The sequence below is a fragment of the Natrix helvetica genome, assembly GCF_964273705.1.
Source record: "Natrix helvetica genome assembly, chromosome: 4".
Classification (NCBI taxonomy): Eukaryota; Metazoa; Chordata; class Lepidosauria; order Squamata; family Natricidae; genus Natrix; species Natrix helvetica.
The window spans coordinates 155,650,402-155,664,395 of NC_138550.1; the positions used below are offsets into that span (position 1 = coordinate 155,650,402).

General features: G+C 46.1%; 1 protein-coding gene across 1 annotated transcript in view; it reads right to left on the reverse strand.

Moving 5' to 3' along the window:
* HAS2 (hyaluronan synthase 2) overlaps positions 1–13,232 on the reverse strand; it is a 46,025-nt gene extending 32,793 nt beyond the window's left edge. Inside the window, exon 1 of the mRNA XM_081950658.1 lies at positions 12,745–13,232. The gene's annotated coding sequence lies outside the window, so the exon portion shown is untranslated. The remainder of the gene's footprint in view (positions 1–12,744) is intronic.
* Between the last annotated feature and the right edge of the window lie 762 nt (positions 13,233–13,994).

Genomic DNA, 13,994 nt, shown 5'->3' on the forward strand with positions numbered 1-13,994 from the left:
CACCACATTTTACAAGTTGGCCACGCCCACCCAGTCATATGGCTGGCAGGCCACTCCCACCCAGTCACATGGCCGACAAGCCACTCCCATAAAGCAGGCCACACCTACAGAAGAGGTTCTAAAAAATTTAGAAACCCACCACTGGGGTCTCCTGCTTGAGCAAGAGGTTGGACTAGAAGACCTCCAAGATCCCTCCCAGCTCTATTCTAACAGATTCATCCTTGTAATATAAATCTGTTTCTAAATAATGAATTTATAAAATCAATCCATCAGGTGTGACCCATACTAAACGCACGCTACCCTTACTGTGCCAACAGCTGTGGTGGTGCAGTGGTTAGAGTGCAATATTGCAGGCTACTTCTGCTGCCTGCAATTTGGCAGTTCGAATCTCACCAAGCTCAAGGTTGACTCAGCCTTCCATCCTTCCGAGGTCAATAAAATGAGGACCCAGATTGTTGGGGGCAATAGACTGACTCCGTAAAACCGCTTAGAGAGGGCTTGTAAAGCACTGTGAAGTGGTCTATAAGTCTAAGTGCTCTTGCTCTTGTTATTTGTGAGCTGTATTTTATTGCTACTTGTGAACTGTGACAGTATTATTACCTCTTGTCTTGTTTTATTTACCTAAAGGTGGAGCTCTTCTTCACACCACTAAGCAGATTGAAATCTGACCCATCTCCCATTGGGAAGAGAGTGCCAGGGACCAATGCTAGATAACAAGCATTCCACCCTCCCCTAACTACAAATAAATAAACTGACATTTAAAAAACAACAACACCCATTTTCCCACCCTTCCTTGTTGAGCCTTACTTCCCCTTAGATGCAAAGATGTTGGTTTATTTATCCTTGCAAAGCTGACAACACATTGACAGGACGAAGTAAAACAGCAACAATAACAAGAAAAGGTTGAAGGTGAATCGAAAGGTTATTTGTTTTGAGTCAAATTGTCGTGTGAAAAAGGGCTCAGGGCATCCCTGATTAAGCCCACCATTTCAAATGACTCCAATCAACCTGACAGATGTAATTTTGGCTGCCTTGAACACAGGGGAAAACTTTCTCACTGAGTTAAAACGAAGAATAATCTTCTTCTTTATTTTACTTCGGTGCTTTCTAATAAAGCTATGGAACTGCTGGGCCATGATAGCTCAGGGTTTTTTTTTCCCATGAAGAATACCAAAGGTTAGGATCTGATAATTATCCAGCAAGAGTAAACCTTTGTAATTATGTGAAAATTCAACTTGCATTGCCCAGCTTTTAGACTTCATGTAACAACCTGATGACTTCCAGAGATGAAGGTTTAATAACCCTGACATATCCATCATATTAAGGGACTCCGTGTCTCAGTGGCTAAGATGCTCAACTTGTCGATCAGAAAGGTTGGCAGTTCTGCAATTCAAATCCCTAATGCCACATAACGGGGTGAGCTCCCGTTACTTGACCCAGCTTCTGCCAACCTAGCAGTTTGAAAGCATGTAAAAATGCAAGTAGAAAAATAGGAACCACCTTTGGTGGGAAGGTAGCAGCGTTCCATGTGCCTTCGGTGTTTACATGATCATGGAGACGTCTTCAGACAATGCTGGCTCTTTGGCTTTGAAATGGAGATGAGCACCACCCCCTAGAGTCGGGAATGACTAGCATATATATACGAGGGGAACCTTTACCTTTTACCTTATCCATCATATTGGCTTGGCTATTTCAGGACATAATAAAACAATACCAATTCTTAGCCACTTTTTTTCATATCAGGGTATTGTTTTATAGGCTCAGCTGGTGGCTACTTCTGACTGTCCTTTGAGGAGGAAGTAGGATCAGGTTAGACGAGAAAGTTGAAAAATGTATTAGAAGAAGACAGTCGCAAATCTCTTCCAAGCCATTGCTAAGAAAATTGCATGGTTACTACAGACAAAGTGACCTCCAGAGTCACTGGACAGCAGCCCCCAGGTGACCCAACCATCATGGGCTTTAACATTGTCCTTTACTTTTTTTTATTGTAAAATTTTTATTGGTTTTTTACAAATGTTTTAGGGGAAAAGGTAAATAGGTGTAGAAAAATTTTGACAGCTACATCATGCGGGAGGTAGAAATTCCCCCGAATCTCACAACTTTAACCAAAAAGAAAAGAAAAGGCATCAAAATTTGAGTAAACATTGGCAGCTTTTTGTTTTTACATTCAATCATCAATATATTCAATCATCTTTTGTATCACTTCCGAGAGTTACATTATAACAACAATCGCAAAAATGTTTCAACTCATTTTTGTGATCCGAGTCTTCTAGGTGTTGCCTCCTCCCCCCTGTCGGCTGGCAGAACCGCGGCCCCTCCCTCCTTCACATCTTGTGTACTGTCCCCTATTTGATCTAGGAGGGCACTATTTTTTTTAATAAAGGCCTCTGCCTCCGCAACTGTGTTAATTCTAATTCTACTGCCCTCCCAGAAAATTAGCATCCCTTCTGGCAGCAACCATTTAAACCAGATTCCATTGTTATATAATTTCTTTGCTAAAGAAGAGTATTTCTTCCTCTTATCTCTTACTTTCTTTGGAATCTGTTTAGACATTGTCCTTTATTTGCAACCACAAATGAGCCCAAATTTTCGGTTGCTAAGTGAGATGGTTGTTAAATGAATTTTGTCCCATTTTATGACCTTTCTTGCCATGGTTGTTAAGTAATCACTGCAGTCATTAAGTTAGTAACCCGGTTGTTAAATGAATCTTGCTTCTCCATTGACTTGGCAAAAGGGGACCATATGGTCCCTGGACACTGCAACCGTCATAAATATGAGTCAGCTGCCAAGCGTCTGAATTTTGATCACGTGTCGGTGGGGAAATACTACAATGCTCATGTGAAAAATGGTATAAGTCACTTTTTTCAGTGTCATTGTGTCCAAGTCACTAATGGCACACTCGGTGTCATTTTCATGTGACTTTGATGGTCAACTAATGAACTATTTTAAGTCAAGGAATATCTGTAGTGCCAAGATATAGGGAAGGCACCAGGTTTGAGGAAAGGAGCAGGAACGAAAACGAATTACGGTAGTTCCCCAACTAAACAATATTCATTAAGCAATTTCCAAATCACTTCTGCTATTAGGATTAACGTGTCAAGCTGTCCAAGATACAATCTGGAAGGCAGCTAAATTGCAACGGAAGGCGAGCAGTTGGAGACAGCCGAATCCCTTTCAAGATTGCAGCCCTGGAGGCAAAGCTGGTTTTTCATCCCTGAGGTCCTTTAATGTTTGCAAACTGACTCCCAGAAGGTGATAGGATTTGCCAGCCCTGAGAACATGGTGTTTGCCACAGCCCCTGCCTGGCCATGTTCCAGCCCCAGATTAAATATGCCTTCAAAGGGCAAATGGGTGTGGCTGGAGCCCTAACCCACTCCAGGACAAAACCAGCGAAAATCATCCAATTTCTTATTCAGGAATCTGACTGATAAAATAGTCTAATGTCTATTTTAGGGGCTTTCAGATGTGCTGGATTGCAGTTCCTGTAATTACCAGTGTACACTGCACACTGGATCTCTCCTTGGTAAGTTTCCATCCATATTTATTAATTCTGTATCCCATAGATAAAGACAAAGGTTCTCCTCGCACATATGTGCTAGTTGTTCCTGACTCTAGGGGGTGGTGCTCATCTCCGTTTCAAAGCTGAAGAGCCAGTGCTGTCCGAAGACGTCTCTGTGGTCATGACTAAATGCCAAAGGCGCATGGAGTGTGGTTACCTTCCCACCAAGGTGGTCCCTATTTTTTCTACTTGTGTTTTTTACGTGCTTTCAAACTGCTAGGTTGGCAGAAGCTGGGACAAGTAACGGGAGCACATTCCGTTACGTGGTGCTAGGGATTCAAACCACCGAACTGCCAACCTTTCTGATCGACAAACTCAGCGTCTTAGCCTTTGTATTCCATATTGATTCCTTATTGATTAATAGAGAATAAAACAAAGTTTTTTTTTTAACATTGAAGTTACTGAAGGATAGTTTTGAACAACGGGCCTAAGAAGTTAACCTGAAGACTATCTGCCTCTGGGTTACGAAAGAGGAACAGGTTTTATCAGACAAATTGTGTATTACTTTTTTGTTTTTCTGTTTTCTTTTTAATTTTCTGCACTTTCTATTTTTATTTTTATTTAGTTTGTATTTATTGGTATCTTTTTCAATTTAACTTTTAATAAAATGACAGAGAATGGAGTCCATCTTTAATGATATTTCACAACTCTGCCCACTCATCTAACCTCCCTGTTCCATATATGGATCATGTCAGCATTGCAAGATCCAATCTGAGTTGTTAACCAGGACCAGAGGTTTAGTCTTCCGAACTTTTGGACTCACGCTGGAGCCCATCCTCAGGGAGCTTCTCTCTACCTGAATGTGTGCTTTGGGTTATTCTATGTGTTGTATTTGTGTGGTGCCTTCCTATTGGTTGATTGGTATATTGATGGCCAGGGATTGGCTGTTTTTTTCCTTGTGCTACCAAATCCTCAGCTCCTAAATACCTGATAAGCTGGTGGTAAATCGGCACTGACAAGGACCCTATTTCCCAGGCTTCAATGATTTCCCTGGCTGTTTTTGTACCTGCATGGCCAACAATCTTAGTAGCCGAGAAATTAATTGAATGCACTTGTTCATTGCAATGTGAGGCTACCGATGTCATATCAGCATTTTGCATGATATACTAAATGACAAATTAGGTAACCGTATTTTAGGTTAATGACTTGTATTTTATAGATTATGGTTTGTTGTGTCATCCGCAACCAGAATATATGGCTAATCTGTGACTAAGTTAACGCTGGGCAAGTAGGCTGTGTGATCTCTGAATTTGCAGGTCTTGCTCATAGGATCCATTAACCTACTCTGAAGATCACGTGCTGAATTCCAGATACAGAAGAACTTCTGGTCACGAACGCTTCTGACCACGACCAAAAAAATTCACAAATATTTTTTTTCACGGCCAATTTCCCCTTCCGTGCCATTTTTATGGTAAGCACCAAATTTCCAAGATTAGATCCGGGTCACTACCAAATCAGTTTGTGACCAAAGTTATGAAATGAATTATGGTTGTGACCAGAGGTTCTACTGTATGTGCATTAGGGGGTGGGTTCTGGCAGTCACTACTGCTGCCAATTCGCTTGTGGCTGCACCGCACATGCACAGTTCAATACAAAATTGTTCTGCGCATGCGCAGAAGCAAAAAACAAGATGGCGGCACTGTAGGTGTACCGGTTCGAGGGGGTGGCAGGCCTGGGTCGCTGCCGGCTCCAGCGACCCAGGCCGCCAAACCACTACCGGTTCGTCCGAACTGGTCCGAACTGGTAGGAACCCACCACTGATGTGCATCTATGCACATAGCCACACAACACCCCCCCCCTCTTCCCCATTACAAATATTAGCTGACTGCTCTTAAGTAGAATCCAGATTTCTGAGAAGGAGGCAATGATGATGATTGCTATAAAGGTTTTTATTTTATTTTTGGCAATAGCCAGAAGTAAATCTAATTCTGAAACACAAGTGATTTGCAGCATTCATTCACTCTGAACATAAAATAGCTGTCAGCATTCCTCGCCTTTTCGTTTAACAGCCAGTGGAGAAGAAGTTGAGCAGCTATGTTACATCTGTAGGGTTTTCCTGCTACTTCATCTGCGACTCATTTATCCCTTCCAGATTTTTACATGCTATGATCTTCACTGCAGGGCTCAGTCAGGAAAGGCCTCGGTTCTCTGTTTGAAGTGCAAATTAAAGAAGAGTTAAGCTCAGCTTTCAGGAATGGCAAACTATCAATAGCAAGGACAGGAATGAACAGAATCTCAACTCAGCGGTAACACAGACAAAAATTGTGTTCCTTGGAACAGAGTGTGTATTACAATATCTTTCAGCTATCCTAGATCCTGGGGGAGAATGACCTGTTCAGAAGCGCTAATCCTGTGACAACCGTTTGATAGATTGTGGTTAATTGGGAACCATCCTCATCCTTGCACTAACATCAAGCAAACCAAGAGATATTATCAAACCAGTTTAGTCTCATTCTTGTGCACCAGCTTTAAATCTTTGAACTTCTTGATGGGGATTATTTATCAAGTCAGCCAGAAGGGACCTTGGAGGTGTTCTAATCCAACCCCCGGCTCAAGCAGGACATGCTATACCAGTGTTGGCGAACATGGAAATGTCACGCGCACGCTCATCAAGACCACACTTCAGAAAAGCTGAACTTCCGGGTACTAGCAGGCATGCACGCCCGATGATCAGCTGGCCAGTGTGCACGCACAGGCCAGTTTTTGGCACTGCCACACAAGCAAAGGGATTGCACTCCGGAATAGCCAAACTTCCAGGTTCTGGCACAGATGCACACCAGACAATCAGCTGGCCAGAGCACATACACAAACGGTTTTCAGCACTCCCGTGCGTGCAAAGGACAGCCGATCATCGCGTGTGCGTGCACGCCAGAAACCCGGAAGACAAATAGGCAAGGCTGTGCGTGCCAGGCGACACGGCTTCTGTACTATTTGAGTCAAGTGGATGTTCAGTCTCTTTTTTAAAAAAAAAACCTCCAGTGATAAGCACCACAACTTCCTGCACTAGTTAATTGTTCTCACTATTAGGAAGTTTCTCCTTAATTCTAGGTTGCTTCTCTCATTGGTTAGTTTCCATCCATTACTTCTTGTCTTGCCTTCTGGTGTTTTGGAAAATAAGTTCTCTTCTTTGTGGCAGCCTCTCAAATATTGGAATACTGCCAATTTCCAAGGCAGGGACAGAGCAAGCCCAGGCTGATGAGAAGGAAGCTCAACGGACGCCGGCAACCGTTTCTATCTGCCTGTATCTCCACTTCTACAGCTATTGTCCCAAGTGATGGACAAGGCTGTAATCAGACCAGAAAAAAAAAACTTCCCCTTTTCTAATTTTCCTACAACATGGTAATCTAATGGGCTATCTAAGTTATAGGAGGTGGAACTGTGTGATACCAGTTGTTGCCTAACTTAGTTGACCTCACTGATGGAAGCAACACATTCTCTACTTATTGGATGCATCCAATATGAGTTCTCTTCAATAGCTCTTAATCAATTAAGCATTCCTCAACTTGGCATCTCCCAAATATACCGGGACTTTTGCACCCAGATTTCTAGCCAAAAGTGATTGCCCAATTCTGGAAACCCCAACACCTCTTGAGGATTCTTGTTTGAAAAAAACAGGATTAAAGGATTTGGTCTCTGAACCATCTATTTATCTTCCTCATATGCCATTTATCCAAACAAGCTTGGAAAGCCAAATATGAATGGTATCAATTGAGAGTAGAAAACCAATGATATTTATGCCAAACCAAAGAGAAGCCTTTGTGTTGTTATCCTCTCTTGAGAAAAAAACATGTTTAGAGCAGAGCACTCTAGAAAGAGTGCAGAGTGCAGAGAAGAGCAACAAAGATGATTAGGGGACTGGAGACTAAAACGTATGAAGAACGGTTGCAGGAACTGGGTATGTCTAGTTTAATAGAAAGAAGGACAAGGAGAGACATGATAGCAGTGTTCCAATATCTCAGGGGTTGCCACAAAGAAGAGGGAGTCAAACTATTCTCCAAGGCACCTGAGGGTAGAACAACAACCGTTCTTCATATGTTTTAGTCTCTAGTCCCCTAATCAACTTTGTTGCTCTTCTCTGCACTCTTTCTAGAGTCTCCACATCTTTTCTACATTGTGGCGATCAAAACTGAATGCAGTATTCGAAGTGTGGCCTTACCAAGGCATTATAAAGTGGTATTAACACTTCACCTGATCTTGATTCTATCCCTCTGTTTATGCAGCCTAGAACTGTGTTGGTTCAATCAACATACTTGAGGGAATCATAAAAAAACTAGAAAATCTATTCTTTCTATTGAGGTTCTGAACAATCAGACCAAGTTACTGCTTTAGTTTTCTACACTCTTCTTTCTGAATGCTTTAAATTCCAAAGAAACCATCATTTGATTTCAGATTCTGAATAATTTCAGAGCATTGTAGACACCGGCTAGCCAGATCAAGAGTAAGGCTCATTAAGCTGCAAAGAATTCCTTTTTTTTCTTTTTGTATTAAAGCAGCCCTGATAAATCTCTTTTTAAAAATCTCCTTGCATCTTAAAACACCCATGGATGGCATCCATCCATCCTTCCTTATAACCGTTACTTCAACACGAAAGCCTCTCTTTTTTCTCTCTCTCTCTATGAAAAGTTCCTATTATTTTCCTGCAACCTTCTACTCAGCCGCTGAAAGAAAAGAACGTTTCAGTTCTCACTTTAAAAGCTCTTTTCAAACTTTCAGCCTTCTGCTTCTGTTGGGGGAACCCCTTCCACATGACCGGAGCCAATCAGGAGAGGGTGCGGCCATTAGGTCATAAAGGGAGGCGGGAAGTTCCATTCAATGAGCTCATCATCCGGCATTCCCAGGGTTATTATTTCTTTATTTATTCTCTAGCTCTCCTGCCACGTGGGGTCCAAGAGTTCTTTCTTTCTTTCTTTCTTTCTTTCTTTCTTTCTTTCTTTCTTTCTTTCTTTCTTTCTTTCTTTCTCTTTCTTTTTCTCTTTCTTTTTTCTTTCTTTCTTTCTTTTGTTCTTTCTCTTTCTTTCTCTTTCTTTCTTTCTCTTTCTTTTTTCTTTCTTTCTCTCTTTCTCTTTCTTTTTTTCTTTCCTCTCTCTCTCTCTCTTTAACTTTTCAAGACTTTTCAACGCTTTCTCCTTTCCTTTCCCTTGCTTCCCCCACAGAAGAGAAAGCGGGGAAACAGGAAAGCATGAAGACCCTGCCTCAGTCAACCATGGCTGTCTCCAAAGGTGCTTTTTCAAGAGGCAACTGGACTTTCTGGTTTTTCTTTGACTGACGTTTCGCTTCTCATCCTAGAAGCTTCTTCAGCTCTCCCCTTTCTGTTTTTTTTCCCCCTTTCCTTTTCCCTGAAGAGCTTCAAAGAAAAGAAAACGTCTTCCCCTTTCGGGAAGAGGCTGCTGCAGCTCCACAGATTGCCGCCGCTCAGGGGAAAAAAAAGGGAACGGATGGGTTGCGGGGCGATCCCAAGCGCTTTGCACCACCCGGGAGAAGAAACGCGTGGAAAGCAGGAAACTCACCGCCCTTGGCCAGCTCCCACGTGCGATCTCACGCATCCCCACCCACCCTCCCACCCGAGCCTTCATCGCGAAGGAAGGGCGCCCCGGCCCAGCTTTTTCTCCGGAGCGATGGTTAAGAGCTGGAACAATAAAGTGGCTTCCATCCAGAGGAGGCAGATAGGCATCGCGGAGCCCAGCGTCGCCCCAGCGGGCCAGCTCGCCTCTCTTAGGCTGCGCTCTGGTCCGTCCGCCGTCCCCCGCCACTCCCCTCCCTCGAGAGGGGGAGGAGAACGCGGCTACCCGGGCGAGCGGAGCTTCTGAGCGGCTGCCACGTCGGTCTTCGCCTTCCCGGCCTTGCATCCCTCCCGCCCCGGGACACTTCTACCCCTGCACACACACACACACACACACACACACACACACACACACAGAGAGACCGCTTCCATTGAAGCTGCAGCGTCTCTGCAACGCCGCCGGCGCAGCTCCAATCCTACGGCGAATGCGCAGGCGGCACTCAAAAGGGTAACAGTTGGAAGGGGCCTTGGAGGTCATCTAGTCCAACCCGCTGTTTACGCAGGAGACCTACACTAGGGATTCGAACCGCCGACCTTTCCGATCGACAAACTCAGTGTCTTTGCCACTGAGCCGCCTAATCAGGGTGCTCGAAGGATCGCGATTGTTTCCACAGATCTCAACACGAGCCCGGACTTTCTGTGCTGCGCTGGTGGTCCAGCAAGGCACAATAAATGGGCCTTCCTCCCAACTGACTCAAAACTTCCTCAACCTTTACTCTAAGGGGGGGTAGTAGTAGTACCCACACTCCCTAAGGACACCTCCCCTCCCCATCAACGGCACCACCTGTCTCCACTTCTCTGCAGCCTTTCATCTCTTCCAAGTTGTAAATCAACCTCCCTGCCCAAATTCCCACCGGCCACAATGCCCCATTGACAACGGGGCATCCAATACAGGTAGTCCTCGACTTACAACCCTCCGTTTAGTGACTGTTCAAAGCTACAACAGCACTAGAAAAAAATGGACATGCCCACTTTTCCACACTTAACAACCATGGCAGCATTACCCACCCACCCCAGCACTCACGTGATCTACATTCGGATGCTTGGCAACTGACTCATATTTACGACGGTTGCAGCGTCCTAGGATTCCCTTTGGCAACCTTCTGACAAGCAAAGTCAGTGGGACAGCCGGATTCGCTTAACAACCGTGTTCCTAACTTTTTAACAGCTGCAGCGATCCGTTTAACAACTGGTGGCAAGAACGGCATGGTAGAACGAGACAAAAAGCCACTTAACCAATGTCTCACTCAGCAAGAGAACATTTTGGCTCCATTGCCATTACGTCAATTACAACCAACATTTTGGTCGTAATTCGAAGACTACCACATCTGCTGCTCCCGGGATGCATCTTCAGAGAGGCCCCAACTTGCCCAAAGTTCAAAGAAAGCCAAAAGTCCAAGCTGATGAAAGTCTAAGCATCCCAGCCTTCCTATACCGGAGAACAAAAGCGTGCCAAGAATATGGCACGGCTGCTAATGTGCGTATGTGGGCTATCCCACCACATCTATCCTGTATGTGGACAGGATATAGTGCTGCAGAGAGCCCACCCTTCGACGCCCATGGGAAGAAACCTGTATAGTCTACCTGTCTGCTTCTACAAATCTGTGTAGAGCAGGGGTGTCCAAACTTGGGAACTTTAAGACTTGTGGACTTCAACTCCCAGAATTCTGGGAGTTGAAGTCCACAAGTCTTAAAGTTCCCAAGTTTGGACACCCCTGGTGTAGAGCTTCTCAGTCATCCAGGTACTTGGTTGTCCCCAAAGGTGGTGTTTTTTTTTTTTCAAGAGGCGACTGGACTTTCTGTTTTTTCTTTTTCTTTTGAAGACGTTTCCTTCTCCTCCAAGAAGCTTCTTCAGCTCTGACAGGATAGTGGAGAATGGAAGTATGGCAGACAGCTGGATATTTGCATCCTTTTAGAGGGGATTTGGGCCATTACTTCCTCTAAAAGAATGCAAATAACCCGCTATCTGCAAGGAATATCAATCCTTTCATGCCCCACCATCCCACCAGAGCTGAAGAAGCTTCTTGGAGAAGAGAAACGTCTTCAAAAGGGGGGGGGGACTCCCAAGAAAATCCAGTTTGCTTCCCGAAAACTTTGGAAAGTCCCTTTCTACCGCCGCCTGATCGTGCATTAAGAAGAACCTCGCAGTTCCTTTCTGAGCATCTGGGATTCGGGCGTCCCAAACCCCGCCCATTCCCCATCCCCCTACGCACCCACCCACCCACCCATTGGAACCAGGAGAAGAAGAAAAAAACGGGATGGGCGGGGTAGAAATCACGCTTCATGTTTTTACAAGCGACTAAATAGCGACAGTGTACATCTTGTGGGCTCGGAGGGAGGGGAGAACAGAAAATGAACCGCCTTCCGGGATATTGCCGCCTCCTTGGAAACAGATCAAGATTGGGTGTCCCGTCCCCGTCCCCCCACCCCACCCGCAAGCCTGCGAAAGCGAATCTATACGTATGTATGAGCTGGGGAAGAAACACAGCTGCTCCACTATTAATTGCGCGTCTGCCCTGCACATGTCTCGGGACACTCGCCTTAAAGTTCGCAGGGGTGCGTTAGCCAAAACCTGGGGTAGGGAAATCAGAAGAGGTTGCAATTGCACTTAGACTTACATATCACTTCACTTAGACTTTATATACCGCTTCACAATCATCTCTAAGCGGTTTACAGAGTCAGCCTATTGCCCCCCCAACAATCTGGGTCCTCATTTTTACCCACTTCGGAAGGATGGAAGGCTGAGTCAACCTTGAGAGCCTGGTGAGATTTGAACTGCCAAATTGCAGGCAGCTGGCAAATCAGCAGACATAGCCTGCAGTACTGCACTCTAACCACTGCGCCACCGCGGCTCTGGATTCTAGGTATTACGCATATGCATATATTAGGAGTATATTAGGAGATGGAAAGATAAGAGAAGCGGGGAGCATTTTCACAGTCAGGTGCTGTTAAGGCAGGGCAGCGAGACCCGATCCTGGGAGCTTCTCGGGCGCTCTTTCCCAACACCGGATGCGACCTTTCTGGGATCCCTCTGCCCTAACAAGCAGCGATCGGCGCACAGTTAAGTCTCGCATCCGTGCAAAAAGGAGAGGCGTGCCGTGCGGGCATCCCCATGTAAACTGGGGCGCTTGTAAACGACCCCCAGGGCAAAAAAAGCGAGGGAAAATCTCTTCCAAATCGCCGGGAGGGGGCGGGGGGGTTAAGCCGGTTTTGAAAAACGGACGAGGCGCCGCGCTCCTCGGGGAAGGGATCTGCTTGTCCTAAACAAATGGGTCCCTTGTTTGGACAGCGCCGCTGACATTTCCTGCTCCCCACCGATCTAAAGATCTGTTTTAGGTCTCGCTTGGACTGGGGAAGTGGGAGACTTCCTTGGCTCCCCTATTCCCAGATCTTTGAACCTTTCCTTCCCCCAGCGGAAGATCTCAGAACTTGGCAGAACTCAGAATGATGATCAGGGGAGATCCACTCACCTTGCCGCCTTTCTGGATCTTAACGACCCATCCAAGATCTCCCCGGCGGGCTTTTTGCTGCTGGGACGCTTTTTCCCCTTACACTTACACACACACACACGCTTACACACACACACACAGCTCCCCGATCGAAGCAATAGAGTCAAAGTACTTACTCTCCCGGGAGAGTTCTGGCGAGGCTGGCCGCAGCTCGCCTCCCCACCATGGAAAAGGGCCAGCGGGTGCCTTCTCTGCCGCACGAGGGTCCCAGTTCCAACAGCCTCGGGAGCCCCTCTTAGCCCCCCTCTCCAAACAAGGGGGTCTCTGCGCCGAGGTTAAGCGGCGGGCCGATCCCTCTGGGCGCAGAAGTCCTCCAGGCGCCCGGAGCGAAAGTTGGGGAAAAGTTGAGGCCGGCGTAGCATCTGGAGAACTTCGCGGCGCTTCTGCGGCCACGGACTGAATGGAGCGTCTATTTCGAGGTTCCACCAGCCGCGGCGGCGGCAAATATTTTCCAGGCGCCTTTTTTTTTTCTTCCGCTTCTTGCCTTTGCTGGTCTTCCACCTCTTTCCTTCCTTCCTTCTTTCTTTTTTTTCTTTTTTTCTTTCTCTCCGCTGCCCCTCGCTGCCTCCCTCTTCCCAGGCGGCCGGTTCTGTGCCTCCTCCAACTTAAGGGGGTCTTTTTAAAACAAGTGAGGCTTGGAGGTTGTTTTAATAGGGTGGAGGGAGGGAGGGGAGGGAAAAGGGAGGAGGGAACTCCTGCAAAAGGGGGAGAGAGAGAGAGAAAGGAGAAGAGGAAGAGAGGAAGGAGGAGAGAGAGGGAAAAGGGTGGGTGGGTGTGGGGAACTGCCCAGCAGCAGCGTGCAAGGCTCCAGGAGCCAGGACCAGTGGAAACGAATGAATTCAATTAAGAGTTAATGACAAACAGTCGTCAAGAAATGCAATACACGCATGTTATCACCACCTGATTTCCTCTTATTTCGTGCAGAGGGAAAAGCGAGGCTGGTCCTTTCAAAGCCCTCCTCCCGCTGCTCTAGCACGCTCCCCCCTCCCTCCCCGCCCCTCCTATTACAAGCATAGGTTGTAAAAGGATTTCTGCTCCACGTCGGGTAGAAAATCCAGGTTTCCGATGCTTTCCGTCTGCTAAATCCGGGGGAATTGCCGATAGCCGGCGTTTAATTCATCGGAATGGCTTCGTGCCCGTCGCCTCTGCTTCCTTGATCCTGCCCAGCTTTGCGAGATCAGAAGGGAGAGGAGGACGGGGAAGGCTGTGGGGATGGGAGGGAAAGAAAGAAAGTTCAGGCTGCAAAGAGCACCCGACGATGGAGAAGAGGGGTTTGGTTTTAAAGTGGGAAGAAAAACACAAACGGGAATATTTCAGGGGGAGATTCCCCCTTATCCTGTTTGCAGTTTTGTGTAAGAATCCTGCA